This window comes from Felis catus, chromosome X, assembly GCF_018350175.1.
Source record: "Felis catus isolate Fca126 chromosome X, F.catus_Fca126_mat1.0, whole genome shotgun sequence".
NCBI lineage: Eukaryota > Metazoa > Chordata > Mammalia > Carnivora > Felidae > Felis > Felis catus.
The window spans coordinates 95,968,575-95,985,552 of NC_058386.1; the positions used below are offsets into that span (position 1 = coordinate 95,968,575).

At 44.8% G+C, this 16,978-nt stretch overlaps 1 long non-coding RNA gene across 1 annotated transcript in view; it reads right to left on the bottom strand.

Annotated features, from left to right (window-relative positions):
* Positions 1-16,978, bottom strand: part of LOC123383501 — a 30,374-nt gene that overhangs the window by 2,629 nt on the left and 10,767 nt on the right. Inside the window, exon 2 of the long non-coding RNA XR_006593310.1 lies at positions 15,076-15,172. This is a non-coding gene — a long non-coding RNA (uncharacterized LOC123383501). The remainder of the gene's footprint in view (positions 1-15,075; positions 15,173-16,978) is intronic.

The following is a 16,978-nucleotide window of genomic DNA, read 5'->3' on the forward strand; positions in this document are numbered from 1 at the left end:
CTGCCCATTAGCATCACAATTAAGAAGTGGGACCCAGGCATCGGCAATTTTTCTTTTACTTTTTTCTAAGATTTTATTGTTTTAAGTAATCTCTACGCCCAAGGCGGGGGCTTGAGATCCAGGAGTTCCAGGCTCCACTGACAGGGCCAGCCAGGCGCCCCTCCATCAGGACTTTTTAAAAAGACTCCGAGATGTCTCCATATTGCCAGAAAATTTCGGACGTTTTACTGCAAGTTTACTCTCGAAAATATTTCCAGTACAGTTGAGTTACCTTCGTAGGTTCCTCTATTAGAAAAACTCAGTTTTCCACCTGGAAATCGTCTCTGCTACTCACAAAAACACTCCACTTCTGGTCCCCAAATGCGTGGAGGGGGTTTTTTTCCCCCCGCCACACCAAGGCATTCTTTGCAATACTACCTAGGTGTCCCTACAACTTAACTCAATTCTGGTACGATCAGCTTCAGATCCCAAAGGTGAAGGGTTCCGTCCTTCAAGATTGGAACCTGCCCCCCCCCCCCCCCCCCCCCGCGCCACACAACTCACCCAACTCAGAGAAATACTTACTTCCGTTCACCAGGTCATTAAAGGAGATGATAAGGATACAGATACTCCATTCTCCCCCATGTCCCTGTGTTCACCAACCCGGACCTCTTCTGGGCTCTTTCAGAGGCTCCCTGGAGTAAATCATTGGCCGTTGGCGATGGATTCCGGCCCCAGCCCCAGCCCCTCCCCCAGATCCTTAGGTGCATTCCAAAAGCGACGTCATTAGCATAGCAAAAGATACCTTGATGGCTTTTACCACTTAGGAAATTGTCTTAGGATCTGTGAGCCAAGGTCTTAGGTCACAGGTCTTAGGATCTGTGAGCCAAGAACTGCCCAGGAAGAGCAAATATATATACAGGAAAAATCTATTTGGGTTATCTGAACGACCAAATATACGTTTCTTGCAAATCAGAATATCACAGTCTACCCTCCGATCACTTCTAGAAAAAGCAATCCGAGAAGTCAAAAGAGGCCGGCACATTACTAGAATCCCATTCAGTCATTACTGACTACCCAGTGCCTCACCACATCCTACGGAAAATGTCTTCCAGGGTGACGTCTCTCAGATGTGCATGTCTCCCTTTGATCTTGTCAGGGGAGTGGCCATGTTTGACCTTGGGCAAGTCATTTCCCTGTCCGAGTTGCACCCTCCTTATGATGGCCATCCCACCCTCTGGTTTCCAGAAGCTGGAATTTCTACTGGCTCTTGTCCGTGTTCACACGTAAAGCCTTTACTCTTTGAGTCCTTCTTCCATCCCTTTATTCAATAGATATTTATGGAGTAGGTCCTAGGGACCTGGCCCTGTTCTAGGAGCCGTGAACTGAACAAACCAGACAAAGATCCTGCCCCTAGAGAGCTTGTATGCTAGTAGAAGGAGGTAGACAACAAATAACTCAACAAAAAATTCCATCTCTCTGATGGTGACAAGTGCCAAGGAGGAAAAGAGGACAGACTATGGAGTCAGAGGGGCGCCTGGGTGGCTCCGTCGGTTAAGCGTCCAACTTCACTTAGGTCATGATTTCGTGGTTGGTGAGATCGAGCCCCGCATCGGGTTCTGTGCTGACAGCTCGGAGCCTGGAGCCTGCCTCAGATTCTGTGTCTCCCTCTCTCTCTGTCCCTTCCCTTGCTCACACTCTATCTCTCTGTCTCTCTCAAAAATAAATACATACATACATACATGCATAAATACATAAATAAATACATAAATACATAAATAGAACATGGAGTCGGAAAGCTGGGGGTGCTTTTTTGGATAAGATGTTTAGGGTAGGCCCCTCACAGGAGGGGGTGGCTGAACGGAGGTTGAGTGAAGGGTAACCGCAAGGCCATCTGATGCAAGAACGTTCCAGGCAGCTGGAATGGAACCTTTTTCTGGAACCACAGCGCACAGCTTCAGAGGACACCTCCTCGGGGAAGGTCTGCCAGGGCCGAGGCTGCGGCTGTAGAGTTTGGAGACAGAAGGAGCTCACCTTAACCTAACTTCGCCCTTTTAGCTCCTACTTCCAAGGCTTTTGCTATCACATACTCATGGAAAGGGCTTTGTTTAGCCAAGGAAACAGGCTAACAAATGTACTAATAATTGAAGGCATACGCTGGTGCAGTCATTCTGGAAAACAGTCGGGAGCTTCCTCAGAAAGTTAAACATAGATCTGCCCTACGACCCAGCGGTTGCACGGCTAGGCATTTACCCAAAGGATACAAAAATACTGATTCAAAGGGATACACGCAGGGGCGCCTGGGTGGCTCAGTGGGTTAAGTGTCCAACTTCGGCTCAGGTCACGATCTCCCGGTCTGTGAGTTCGAGCCCCGCATCGGGCTCTGGGCCGACAGCTCAGAGCCTGGAGCCTACTTCGGATTCTGTGTCTCCCTCTCTCTCTGCCCCTCCCCTGATCATGCTCTCTCTCTCTCTCTCTCTCTCTCTCTCTCTCTCTCTCAAAAATAAATAAACATTTAAACAAAAGGATACATGCACATAGATGTTTATGATGAAGGAGCATGTTTATGATGTTTATGATGAGGATGGACGTGGGGCAAACTGAGAACAAAGTACTAGCTACCTCCACCCCCTCAGGTGGAACCTGTGTGATATTCCTCGGACACGCTGGGCTACCCAAGAACAAAGGAAAGGGGTTTAAGCGCTTGCCATGGTGATGTGGGAAACTAAGGCAAGTGCGAAATTAAACTCCCTTACTGCCTACAGCCCACTGACAAGTCCTTGAAACAGGCAGTGTCCTCCCTCTAGGAGCTCTGCTTTCTCGATGATGACACTTTGCTGGGGCAAAAGGGAATCTTGGCTTAACATTACCCTGACCCCCCCCCCCCCCCCCAGGATCCTGTAAAGTCTACTTTCACATAGGAAAATTCCTTTGGAAACTTCATCTCACCTCCCCCGAGATATATGCTGGTAATTATACTCCAAGCTTATGGCCCCCAATACACATCTGAAGGGTCTTGGGGCGCCTGGGTGGCTCAGTCGGTTAAGCGGCCGACTTCGGCTCAGGTCATGATCTCGTGGTCCGTGAGTTCGAGCCCCGCATCGGGCTCTGGGCTGATGGCTCAGAGCCTGGAGCCTGTTTCCGATTCTGTGTCTCCCTCTCTCTCTCTCTGCCCCTCCCCCGTTCATGCTCTGTCTCTCTCTGTCCCAAAAATAAATAAAGGTTGAAAAAAAAATTAAAAAAAAATAAGAAAGAAAGAAAGAAAGAAAGAAAGAAAGAAAGAAAGAAAGAAAGAAAGAAAGAAAGAAAAAATGAAGGGTCTCATGACTGAGGTTTCCCTAAATGGTAATGAAGGGCCTTTTCCTAAGAGCAGCTGGCCCCTCAAGGTCCTGGAAACCTTGCTTCCAAAATATCTTAGAGACTTACTCTATCATATATACGATGGAATATCACTCGGTGATCACAAAGAATGAAATCTTGCCATTTGCAATGACGTGGATGGAGCTAGAGCATATAATGCTAAGTGAAATAAGTCAGAGAGAGACAAATACCCTATGATTTCACTCACACGTGGACTTTAAGAAACAAAACAGAAGAGGGGCGCCTGGGTGGCTTAGTCGGTTAAGCATCCAACTCTCGATGTCAGCTCAGGTCACGATCTCACTGATCGTGAGTTTGAGCCCCGTATGGGGCTCTGGGCTGAAGGCACAGAGCCTGCCTGGGATTCTCTGTCTTCCTCTGTCTCCACAAACCCCCCCCCCCACACTCTGTCTCAAAATAAACAAATAGACATTTAAAATAATAATAATAATTAATTACATTTCAAAACGTAGGGGGGCGGTCAAAGGGGAACTGGTCCTGGAGACAGGAGGCCTGGGACGAAGTCCAAACTCTAGCACTCACTAGACACGTGACCACAAGTCCCTTCACTGCTCTGAGCCCGCACATTCCTCACCTCCTGTATAGAAACAGGATAAGAAAAAAAAGAAAAGAAAAGAAAAGAAACAGGACAGGAATCCATGTCTGACCTCAAGGGTGGCTACATTTTTACACACTGAAAATTGTGAAATACCTATTTCAGCATTTGGGTTTTTTTTTTCTTTTCTTTTCAACTAGTTGAAAGAATATGAAGATAAAGCGTGAACAGCGATCTGAGAACTTGTATGGGCTCAAGTTACAGACACGTGGCAATGCGAAGCCATTTCTAAGCTAATTTTCACAAAAATCTCAAAAACAGGCAGTTCAGTTCCTCTGTAGCACTAATCCTTAACTTTTCCGGCCACCCAATTCTAACAAAATTGTTCTTTGTGGTTTGGGGCTTTTGGTTTTGGTTTTTTGTTTTCTATATAAAATTACTGAACCACAGATGTTTGTACCTGCTTTGTGCAAATGAGGAAATGAGGCCCAGAAGGGTCAAATGCCAAGCATGTAGGCACAGGCCAATTTGGCTTCACATCACCAGACAGCAAACAGTGATGGAGAGATATAATAAATGTAATTCAAACATTTACAGTAAAAAAAAATCACATGAGATTGATTTCCTGTTGTTCTCTAATCAGAGCTAAAGCTTGCTTGTTTAGAAATGGCAGAAAATATGCGAAAACAGAAGTCTATAAACACAAATCATCCGAATTAAAGACCAAATACAACTTACACCCATAATCCGGGACAAACGTGCTTATCAGATGAGGTTCCACAGATATTGCTGTTGTCCTAAATAATCTTCTCTGTTCCATCCTGTCTCCGAACCTCCGTCCCACCTATTTCAGTGCACTTTGAAAGGGATCTTTGCTTCTAAAACGCACTCCCTAGCTATTTTTCTTGAGATTGATCAGTTTCCTTATCTGATCGCAGCCACATGCACATAGGAAAGTGGCCTGTCACAAATCTCTCGCCCTGGTTCACATGGGTAGTTGAAACAGTACCAGCAGCTGGACCGTGTTCAATTACACGTTCATTTCTCTGGGGCCATTCAAACAGACTACAGTAAAATGCCTCTTACCCTTATAAAAACCATACCGAAATAAAAGAAAAAGAAAAGAACAGGTGGCTTTATACACGAAAGACCATTAAAACCCACAAATGGGTTAAGTTGGCAGAAAAATTCTAGCGTGGCCAGAAACAACAAAGCATGGTATCTTGGCCAAACACCGGCCAAACATAGGGACTCCTGCGGAGGATAATAGGAAGCACCGTATAGACAGACAAGACTTACCATCTCACTTGACACTTTCTTCCAAAGCCCCAGAAGCACTTAAGTCACAGACACGCTTTCCCCTAATGACATCAAGCGGTGGGGGAAATATTGAATGGAGGCTTTCTCAAATGGTCTCTTGGGAACTTACCGCATCACACACTCAGCGGACACTGCACTACAAAGCATTGATTCCGCCTCCGGTGAGGTTCCGGTGACATCATCTGAAAGGCTTGGTAAAAGTGAAGAGGTCACTGGAGTGTGAGAATGTTCTCCAGCAAGGCACTCATAGAAACTCTCACAGAAACCATTTCTTTTCTTGCTGAGGGATTCGGGGCTAGCTCATTGTTGAAGGGACAGACACTCTCCGGCCGCCTAATGAAATTAAATTCTAGAAATGTTCCCTGCTGAGTCAGCACTTCTTTTTATAGAGCCGAAGGAGAAACAAAAAAAAAAAAAAAAAAAAAAAAAAACCCAACAAAACAAAACAAAGAAACGACCCTAGCCCACATGGTCCCTCCTTCCTGCCCCGCCTGCCTCACTGGCCAAGAGGCCAAGGTGCCACCCAAAGACAATGGGTGCCACCCAAAGACAATTGCCTCCCCCAGACAAAAAAGATCATGGCATTTCAGATGCTGATGCTGAATGTTATAGAAATGCTGGTTGCAGAGAAGATAGATCGAGTTGACCGTAACACTTTGCTCTGCGCAGGGCAACTCCCACCAGCTCACGTAATCCTTGTAGCATTCTGTGGGGTAGATATTTTATCTTACCTTTTTTAAAAAAAATTCTTTAAGTGTATTTATTTTCTTTTGAGAAAAAGGGAAAGCACAAGTTGGGGAGGGGCAGAGGGAGAGGGGGAGAGAGAGGATCCCAAGCAGGCTGTAAGCTGTCAGCCCAGAGCCCGACGGGGGGCTCGAACCCACAAACCACGAGATCATGACCTGAGCAGAAATCAAGAGTTGGACACCTAACCAACTGAGCCACCCCGGCGCCCCTATGCATGCATTTTGAAGTATTCACCACCAATCACCTCAGTTACCATTTTCCTCTTTTTTCCCCCTTTCTTGGGCGCGAGATCCCACAAGATCTACCCTCTCGGCAGATTTCAAATACGCAATACGATATTGTCAACTATGGTCACACTGTTGTACCCTGGTTCTCAAAATCATATTCTTCCCGCGCAGCCGAAACTCTGTGCCTCTTGACCCACGTCACCCCATTTTGCCTTCCCCCCAGCCCAGCCCCTGCTGACGACCACTCTACTGTTTCTGGGAGTTGGACTAATTTAAACTCCACAGGTAAGCTCACGCAGTATCTGTCTATCTGCGTCTCGTTACTTTGTTCAGCGTAATGTCCGTCAGCTTTACCCACATTTTCACACGCTGCACGATCTCCTTTTTTTGTCACGGCTGGTATCCTGTTGTTTACATATCCCACATTTTCTTTATGCATTCATCCACGGACAGACATTTAAGCTTTTTTCCATAGCTGAGCTATTACGAATAATGCTGAAAAGGGCATAGGAGTGCAGATATCTCTTCGCGATCCTGATTTTATTACCTCTGGATATATAGCCAGAAACGGGATTATTGGATCATGCCGTAGATCTGTTTTTAGGTATTTTAGGAACCTCCGTACTGTTTTCCCAACTGGTGGCACCAATTTACATCCCCACCAAGAATGTACAAGGGTTCCCTTTTCTAGACATTTCTGCTAACAGGTGCTGTCTTTCTGATAATAGCTATTCTAAAATGTCTGAGGTGATATCTCATTATGGTTTTGAGTTGCGTTTTCCTGATGACTGATAATTGCTGAACACGTTTTCATATACCCTTTGGCCATTGGTGGGTCTTCTTTTGAGCAAGAATCCTATTCAGATTCTACGTCCATTTTTATTTTATTATTTTTTTAACGTTTATTTATTTTTGAGACAGAGAGAGACAGAGCATGAACGGGAGAGAGTCAGAGAGAGGGAGACACAGAATCCGAAACAAGCTCCGGGCTCTGAGCGGTCAGCACAGAGCCCGACGCGGGGCTCGAACTCACGGACCGCGAGATCGTGACCTGAGCCGAAGTCGGCTGCTTAATCGACTGAGCCACCCAGACGCCCGCTATGTCCATTTTTAATGGGGTTTTGCTATTTGGTTATATTAAGTCCTTATGAATTTTGGACATTAACTCCTTATCAGATATACGGCTTTCAAATATTTCCTCCCATTTCGTAACTTGCCTTTTTACTCTATCGACTGTTTCCTTTGCTTTCTAGAATATTTTTAGTTTTTTGGTTTTGGAGCTTTTTTTTTTTTTTTTAATCTAAAAGATTTTATGATTTGGGCACCGGGGTAGCTCAGTTGGTTAGGTGTCTGTCTCTTGATTTCAGCTCAGGTCATGATCTCATGGCTCATGAGTTTGAGTTCTGTGCTGACAGTGGAGAGCCTGCTTAGGGTTTTCCCTCTCTCCCCCTCTCTCTCTCTGCCCCTTAAAGTGTATTTATTTATTTTGAGAGAGAGAGCATGAGCAGGGGAGGAGCAGAGAGAGAGGGAGAATCCTAAGCAGGCTCAGCACTGTCATCATAGAGTCTTGGGCGGGACTTGATCCTAGGAACTATGAGATCATGATCTGAGCTGAAATCAAGTCAGATGCTCACCCCACTGAGCCTCGCAGGTGCCCCCCCCCCCCACCGCCAAAGATTTTTGTTTGATGTAATCCCACTTGTCTTTTTTTTTTTTTTCTCTTGTTGACTGTGCTTTTGGTATCATATCCAAGAAATCGCTGTCGAGACCAACGTCAAGAAGCTTTCTGTGTTTTCTTCTAGTAGTTTTACAGTTTGGGTCTTCCATTCAAGTCTTTAATCTATTTTGAGTTGATTTTTTTTTTAATTTTTTTTTAACGTTTATTTATTTTTGAGACAGAGAGAGACAGAGCATGAGCGGGGGAGGGTCAGAGAGAGGAAGACACAGAATCTGAAACAGGCTCCAGGCTCCGGGTTGTCAGCACAGAGCCCGACGCAGGGCTCGAACGCATGGACCGCGAGATCATGACCTGAGCCGAAGTCGGCCGCTTAACCGACTGAGCCACCCAGGCGCCCCTTGAGTTGATTTTTTAATATGGTATGAGATAAGGGTTCAGTTTTATTCTTATGCATGTAGATATACAGTTGTCACAAAGGTCATTTATTAAAGAGACTATCTCTCCCCGCTGTATATTCTTGGTGTCCTTGTCAAAGATCAGTTGACTGTAGATGTGTGGACTTATTTCTGGGTTCTCTATTCTGCTCTATTGGTCTATGTGTCTATTTTTATGCTAGTACCAAAATATTTTGATTACTACAGCCTTGTAATGTATTTTGAAATCAGGAAACGTGATGCCTCCGGCTTTGTTCTTTTTGTTGAAGATTGCTTTAGCCATTTGGTGTCTTTTGTGGTTCCATATAAATTCAAGGGCTTTTTTCTATGTCTGTAAAGAAGGTCATTGAATAAATTCCTAAAGCATACAAACTAGCAAAAATCAATCTAGAAGAAATAGAAAACTTAAGTAGATCAATAGCAAATAAGGAGACTGAATCAATCATCAACCATTCAAAGAAGTATTAATACTAACCCTTCTTAACGTCTTCCAAAAAGTAGAATAGGGAACACTTCCAACCTCATTTTATGAGGCCAGCATTACTCTGATACCAGAACCAGATGAAAACACAGCAAAATGAGAAAACCACAAGCCCATATCCTGGATGAAGACAGAGGCAAAAACTCTCAAGAAAATGCTAATAAACTGAATTCAACCACACATGAATAGGATCAGACACCGTGACCAAGTGGGATTTATCCTTGGGAGGCAAAGTGGTTCAATGTATGCAAAGCAATCACTGTGATGCTACACATTAACAAATTAGAAGAAGAAAACCCCACATGATCATCTCAATCGCTGTAGAAAAAACACTTGACAAAGCTAAACAGCAATTCACGATTCAAATGGCCAACAAGGGGCACAGAGGCTGACAGCACGGAGCCTGCTTGGGATTCTCTCTCTCCCTCTGTCTCTGTCGTTCCCCAACTCTCTCTCTCTCAAAAGACATAAATAAACTTTAAGTAAACAAATAAATACACGCATACATAAATAAATAATAAAGAAAGAAATGAAATGCTCAACGAAATAGGAACACTTGGCTGGCTCGGTCAGAAAAGCAGGTGACTCTTGATCTTAGGGTCAGGAGTTGGAGCCCCATGCTGGGTGTAGAGATTACCAAAAAAATAAATACGCTTAAAAAAAAAAAAAGGCAAGAAAACAAGTCTTGGCACTGTGTGGAGAAAGGCTGGGCACTATCAGTGGGAATGTAAATTGGTGCAGCCACTGTGGAAAACAGCGTGGAGGTTCCGCAAAATGTCAAAAATCGAAATACCGCACGATCCAGTCATTCCACTACTGGGTACTTAGCCACAGAAAACAAAAACACCAATTCGAAAAGATATACGCACCCTACGCAGCTCTATGTTATTGCAGCATTATTTACAGGAGCCGACGTGGTATGTATGTGCGACAGAACATTACTCAGCCATAAAAAAAGAACGAAATCTTGCCATTTGCAACAACATGGATGGAGCTAGAGACTATTACGCTAACTCAAATGAGTCAGGGAAAGACAAATGCCCATAGGATTTCACTTATAGGTGAAGTCTAAAAAAACAAAAACAAACAAACGAACAAAAAGAACACACACACAAAAACAGCAGAAACAGACCCACAAATACGGAGAACTCGCGGTTGTCGGAGGGGAAGGGAAGGGGGGGGATGGGCAAGGTGGATGAAGGGGTGTAGGAGTCACGGGCTTCCGGTTATGGAATGAGCAAGTCACAAAGATGAAGGGTACAAAAAAACTTCCAGTGCCTCAGATGGACCAGCCATACGCCAAGTGCTCCAGAGAATCGTCTTGACCAGTGTAGCTATATAATATGCCCGTCATCTCAAAAAGCTTTCTTGGCCAGGACTGCTCTATAATAAAACAAAATACTACTTCTTGCACGTGAAAAGCTACCCAAATGTTTCCCCTCAGTCATTTTTTTTTTAACTTTATTTATTTATTTTGAGAGAGAGAGAGAGAGAGAGAGAGAGAATGAGTGGGGAAGCAGCAGAGAGCTGATGCGGGGCTCGAGCCCCCGAACCGCGAGATCATGACGTGAGCCGAAGTCGGACCTTGAACTGACTAAGCCACCCAGGCGCCCCTCCCCTCGGTCATTTGTCACCCAGAATAAATAGCCTTAGTTCCTTCAACTTTGGGGAATGGGTGTAGTCGTTTGCTAGTACTGCCTAACAATTAACCCAAATGAGGTGGCTTAAAACAACGTTCGTGTGTCTCATGATTCTGGAGGTCAGAAGTCAACAGGCTCACGTGGGTTCCGTGCTCTGGTATTCAGAAAGCCAAAACCAAATTGTCGACCAGGCTGGGCTCTTATCTGGAGGCTCTGGGGGAGAATGTGCTTTCACGTCCATTCAGGTTGTTGGCAGAATCACGTTTCTAGAGGATGCTCTTCACTCCTTGTCCTTGGACCCCCTCGTTTATTCCCTCCACTGCAAAGCCAGCAATGGTGCCTCAAATCCCTCTGAACTTGCTATTATGCTACCAGGCAGAGAAAACTCTCTGTTTTTAAAGGGCTCATATGCTTGGATTGGTCCCACCTGGATAACTTACCTACCACAAGGTCAACTAACAAGTAACCAGCAAAATCCATTTGCTGGGATGTCTTCATATTCACAGTCTGAGGGCTAGGATGGGCCATCTTGGAAAGCCATCTTAGAATTTTGCGTACCGCAAATGATTTCCCGTAACTATCTAATCATGGCCGTGACCCCTATATTTTCTTTTCTTTTTTTTTAAGTAGGCTTCATGCCCAGCACAGAGCCCAACACGGGGCTTGAACCCATAACCCTGAGATCAAGACTTGAGCTTAGATCAATAGTTGGATGATTAACCGACTGAGCCACCCAGGTGCCTCAACACCTATATATTTTTTTAATTTTTTTTGACATTTATTTATTTTTGAGAGAGAGAGAGACAGAGCATGAGTGTGGGAGGGGCAGAGAGAGAGAGAGGGAGACACAGAATCTGAAGCAGGCTCCAGGCTCTGAGCTGTCAGCACAGGGCCCGATGCAGGGCTTGAACTCACAGATGGCGACATCATGACCTGAGCTGAAGTTGGACGCTTAACTGACTGAGCCACCCAGGCGCCCCGTCTTTTTTTTTTTTAATTTTTTAACATTTATTCATTTTCGAGAGACAGAGACAGAGCATGAGTGGGGGAGGAGCAGAGAGAGAAGGAGACACAGAATCCGAAGCAGGCTCCAGGTTTCGAGCTCTCGGCACACAGTCCGAGGTGAGGCTCGAACTCATGGACTGTGAGATCGTGACCCAAGCTGAAGTCGAACGCTCAACCGACTGAGCCACCCAGGCGCCCCAACACCTATGTTTTCTAAAGAGCTGTTCGCATAATGGCTATAGACAACAATGCTGTATTATAAACTTCAAAGTTGCCGAAAGGCTAGAACTTAATTGTTCTCACCACACACACACACACACAAGACGATAATGACGTGAGAGAGACGTTAGCTAACACTACGGTGCTAATCATATTGCGATATATAAATGTACCAGATCAACGTGTTGTACACCTTAAATTTACACAATGTTATATGTCAATTGGATCTTACTAACATTTATTAAAAATAAAGAGCGGTTGATCAAGGTCATTTCTTCGAGTTCTGCAAAAAAAAAAAAAACAAAAAACAAAAAACTGGCCAGCAGGAAACATTTCTGAAATTGAATTCCAACTAAAAGTGTGTTAAGTTTCCTATGTGCAGTTTGAGGTCTCCTAGAGATGAGCAATTAGCCGCAGGAACACAATCAAAACCCAGAAGTAAAGGTTCTGTTTTACCAACTCACTATTCCGAGGAACTAGGAGATCACAGTTTTTCCACTTAATGACCTACACATGTTCTGAATTCGTGTTCCGATGAAAACCCTGAACTCAAGGAGAGTTTGAGGGGTTTAGCTTTGTGTGTCTAAAACTTACTGGGCCACCTGGGTGGCTCAGTCAATTGAACATCCAACTTCGGCCCCGGAGCCTGCTTCAGACCCTCTGTCCCCCCCACCCCCTGTCTCTCTCAAAATAAATAAACTTTAAAAAAAAAAAAAAAAGGAAAGCTCATCAAAAGAAAATGTAGCAGATTTTAAGAATTAAAAATTTAACACAGGAGGTGCCTGGGCGGCTCAGTCAGTTAAGCATCTGACTCTCTTGATTTCGGCCCAGGTCTGGATCTCGTGTTTAGTGAGTTTGAGCCCCTCAACAGGCTCTGTGCTGACAGTGTGGAGCCTACTTGGGGAGTCTCCCTCTCTCCCTCTGCCTCTGCCCCTGCCCCTCTCATGTGATCTCTCTCAAAAATAAATAAGGAAGCTTTAAAGAAAATGCAACACAGAATATCCCACAAAATTAGTAAGGGCAGTGGCCTCAGAAAAAGTTTAGCAAAACAGCACATTTAAGACTAACATTAAATGATGACTTTTCCATTATTCTCACCTGATTGCCCTCGCTAACTCCTTCAAAACGCCATGTTTCGCAAAAAATACTTCCCTATGCTACGGCTTCGTGGAAAAGATGGAGTGTGATATTCTAAAAAGTTTGAATCCTGGGGCGCCTGGCTGGCTCAGTCAGTAGAGCGTGTGGTTCTTGATCGGAGAGTCGTGAGTTCGAGCCCCATCGTGTGCTGGGCTTACTTAAAAATAAATAAGCCATTAAATTTTTTTTTAAATTTTTTTTTCAACGTTTATTTATTTTTGGGACAGAGAGAGACAGAGCATAAACGGGGCAGGGGCAGAGAGAGAGGGAGACACAGAATCGGAAACAGGCTCCAGGCTCTGAGCCATCAGCCCAGAGCCCGACGCGGGACTCGAACTCCCGGACCGCGAGATCGTGACCTGGCTGAAGTCGGATGCTTAACCAACTGCGCCACCCAGGCGCCCCTAAACCATTAAATTTTTAAAACAAACAGGTTGAATCCTACCAGGAGAACAAAACGCTCACGTGGTGAAGCGATGACAACCTTCTCCCACCAGAAGTACCAATTGGGGGAAATATTGAAAACATACCTCACAGCCACCCAGCGTCTTCCCTTGGAGAATTCACGCACGTCCCGGGCTCAAAGCCCCGCGTATGATCTGCGGAGCAATGTTTCCAAGCGTGTCTCCCTCCTTCACAAACTGCAGATACAAAATATCTACCTCCCTCACCTCAGGGGCTCAGGGTGGAGAGGAAAAAAACAAAACAATGGCTCGATGTTCGTTTCCCCCCTCCAGCTTTACCCAGGTATAAGTGAGAAGTAAAAATTATCTCGATTTGGGGCGCCTGGGTGGCTCAGTCAATTGAGCTTCTGACTTCGGCTCCGGTCATGATCTCACGGTCCGTGGGTTCGAGCCCCGCGTCAGGCTCTGTGCTGACAGCTCAGAGCCTGGAACCTGTTTCGGATTCCGTGTCTCCCTCTCTCTGACCCTCCCCATCCGTGCTCTGTCTCCCTCTGTCTCAAAAATAAAATAAACGTTAAAAAAATTTTTAAAAAAATTATCTCGATTTAAAGTGTGCAACTCGATGTTTTGATATACATACACATTGTGAAATAATCACCACAGGCAGCGAATTGCCATGCCCATCACCTCACACAGTCACCCTTTTCTTTTTTTGTGTGGTGAGCACACAAGACCTATTACTCCCTTAACAAATTGCAAGTATACAACACTATACAGCAAAACCTTGGTTTGCGAGCATAATCCGTTCCGGAAACACGCCTGTCATCCAAAAAGCACTTGTACTTCAAAGTGAATTTCCCCGTAAGAAAGAATGGAAACTCAGATGATCCCTCCCACAGCCCACAAATTTTCGCATAAAATGATCACAACACTGTAATAGGGTACAAAATAATAAAGAAACCAAGGAACCTACCCAATGACACTCGCTTTTGCCTCCTTTTGAGGATTTCACGGACATGCGACATTGCATTGTCATTAAACCGTTTCCCACATCTGACACATCTCCCTAATCTCATTTGAAGCGAGGGAGTCCTCCACGCTTTTCTCCTCTTCCTCTGCAGACGAGAGGCAGAGGTAGACTTCTCATCAGGTCTTGCAATTTCGGCCACTCGCAGACCTCGTTTGCCCTTCTCGATGGTTTCCTTCTTAACTTCCACCGTAACCACCGTAACCTTCTTACCGCCTTTCTTTTCAACCTTTTTGTGCACGGGGGCCATTGCATACGCTCGCACGGATGTTGACTACAGGACAGCATTAATAAACTCTTGTCCTAGACTGTATTTAATGTGACTGGCAACAAGGCAGCAGAGGAAAGGGCTATATCCGCCGGCAGCCTGACCTAGAATGAAGCAAAGCATTCCGATGCTTCCTCTTGTCTGGAGAAGCAAAGGACTGTCCAGAGGTGCTTTGAAGTGACAAAAAATACACTAGTGCCGGTTGTGGGCACCTTCCAGCGTTCTGAAAGATCACTGATTTCTGCCAAACATCGTGGCCTGAGACCGAGCATCTGAGCATGGGAGACGATTACCCACAATCCCGGAGAGAGAGAGAGAGAGAGAGAACCATCGGCTCAGTCGTGATCATGTGACTCGTATTGTAAGACATCACTCGTTTATCAAGCGAAAATTCGTAAGAAATGTTTGCTCATCTTAGGGAACACTTGCAGAACAAGTGTTACTCCCAATCCGAGGTTTCACTGTACTGTTAACTGTAATCACGTTGCTGTACATTAGATCTCTAGAACTTATTCATCTGGCGTAACTGACACTTTACACCCCTTTGACCAGTGATTACTATTATTAGTGCATGGAACAGAGGAGGAACCTACCTCACTGAATTCCTGTGACTTCGGGCAAGATCAAATGAGCATATAGTCTTGCAATTTCCTCATCTTGCAAATGGAGACAGGGCACGGATAAATGATTCTAGAATTTAAAAAAAAAAATGACTTACACTTAACACAGTTTTCTACTTCCCTGGACAAGAATATTGCTTCGAGTGAAAAAGACAAGTCCATAAGCACCCTGAGTGAATGACCTCCAGACAAAGGCGGGACGCTTGCTAATCGTTTCCAGCGGTGTAAGCTGACCTTCCCACAGTCTGCTCTCCGCATACCTTATCCCCAACATCCGACAAGAGTTCATGCCTGTTTACAGAGGTAATACTCATAGCGCTAACTCTGGCTATTTTTGCAAAGGGCTTTCACAAACCAGCGCTATCTCCAGAACGTTTGCCAAGTCTTGCTAACTCCAAAGAAGCTGTCCCTTCCTCAATATCCCTGCTTCAACTTTTCCCAGGGGCCATTTTCCTTGGTGTTGACCGTTGCGTCAGAAGAGACGCCATAAAACGTTAAAACCTTAAAGAGTTCTTCAAAATGGAGTCTAATCCCACCTTTTCATTAAAAAAAAAAATACTTAATTTGAGAGAGAGAGAGACAGAGCACAAGCAGAGGAGGGGCAGGGAGAGAGAGACAGAGAGAGACAGAGAGAGAGAGAGAGAGAGACAGAGTCCTAAGCAGCCCAATGGGGGGCTGAATCCCACGAACTCTGAAATCATGACCTGAGCCACAACCAAGAATGAGACACTTAACTGACTGAGCCACCCAGACGCCCCAATCCCACCTTTTCTAAATGAGGAAACTGAGTTACAAAGATGTTAGAGTCATAGAACTTAGTTCCATGATCATACTCATCTATTCAGGACTATCCCTCAGCCTGGTCTGAGCTTCTGAGTACCCACATGCATAAAAGCCTACAAAAATATGTCTGATTCCTAAGGCCAAAGAAGAAACGTGGATCAGGCCAGTATTGTCCAGTGAGATAATGCCTATATATTTCGAGTCGTTTAAAAAATTTTTATTTTAAAATGATTCTAGACTTACAGAAAATTTGCAAAAATAGTCCTGGGAGTTCACATATACCCTTTACCGAGCTTCTCCTAATGTTAACACCTTGCGTAATCTTGGTAAAATTAGCAAAACCAGGAAATTAACTCCGTATAGTGTTATTAGCTAAACTACAGACGTCATTTGCATTCCACCAGGGTTCTTGTGCTAATGTCCCTCTTCTGTTCTGGTATCCAATCCAGATCTCATATTGTAAATATTTGTTGTGTCTCTTTGCTCTCTTCCAGTCTGTGATAGTCCTTTAGTATTTGACCTTCACGATCTTGGCACTTTTGACGAATACCCGTCCGTTGTTTTGCAGAAGAGCTCTGAATTACTTCAGACCATTTTAGAGAAATTCGAATCTCATGGCTCAAAAAAGGGGTGCCCTCATTTTTTAAAGTCTATTTATTTATTTTGAGAGAGAGAGGGAGTGAGTGCGAGCGGGGGAGGGACAGAGAGAGAGGGAGAGAGAAAATCCCAAGCAGGCTCCATGCTGTCAGGGCAGAGCCCCATGTGGGGCTCAAACTCCCGAACCACGAGATCACGATCGGAGGCAAAATAGAGAGTCAGATGCTTATCAAACTGAACCCAAGTGGGGCCCTCATTTTGCATCTTGATCGGGCTTGTGTGTTTTACCACTCACCTCCACTTACATGGTATCTGTCTTTGTCTTGTTTTACTCACTTAGGACCATTCCATAAATGATTGGAGTCAAATTTATCATCCCTCATTTGCCAGAATTAGACGTACTATTCTTCCAGCATCTCTGGAGAACCACCTCATGATGCATTATGAGTAACAAGAAACACTACTGGGACACAGGATGTGAAACTGATTAACGTGT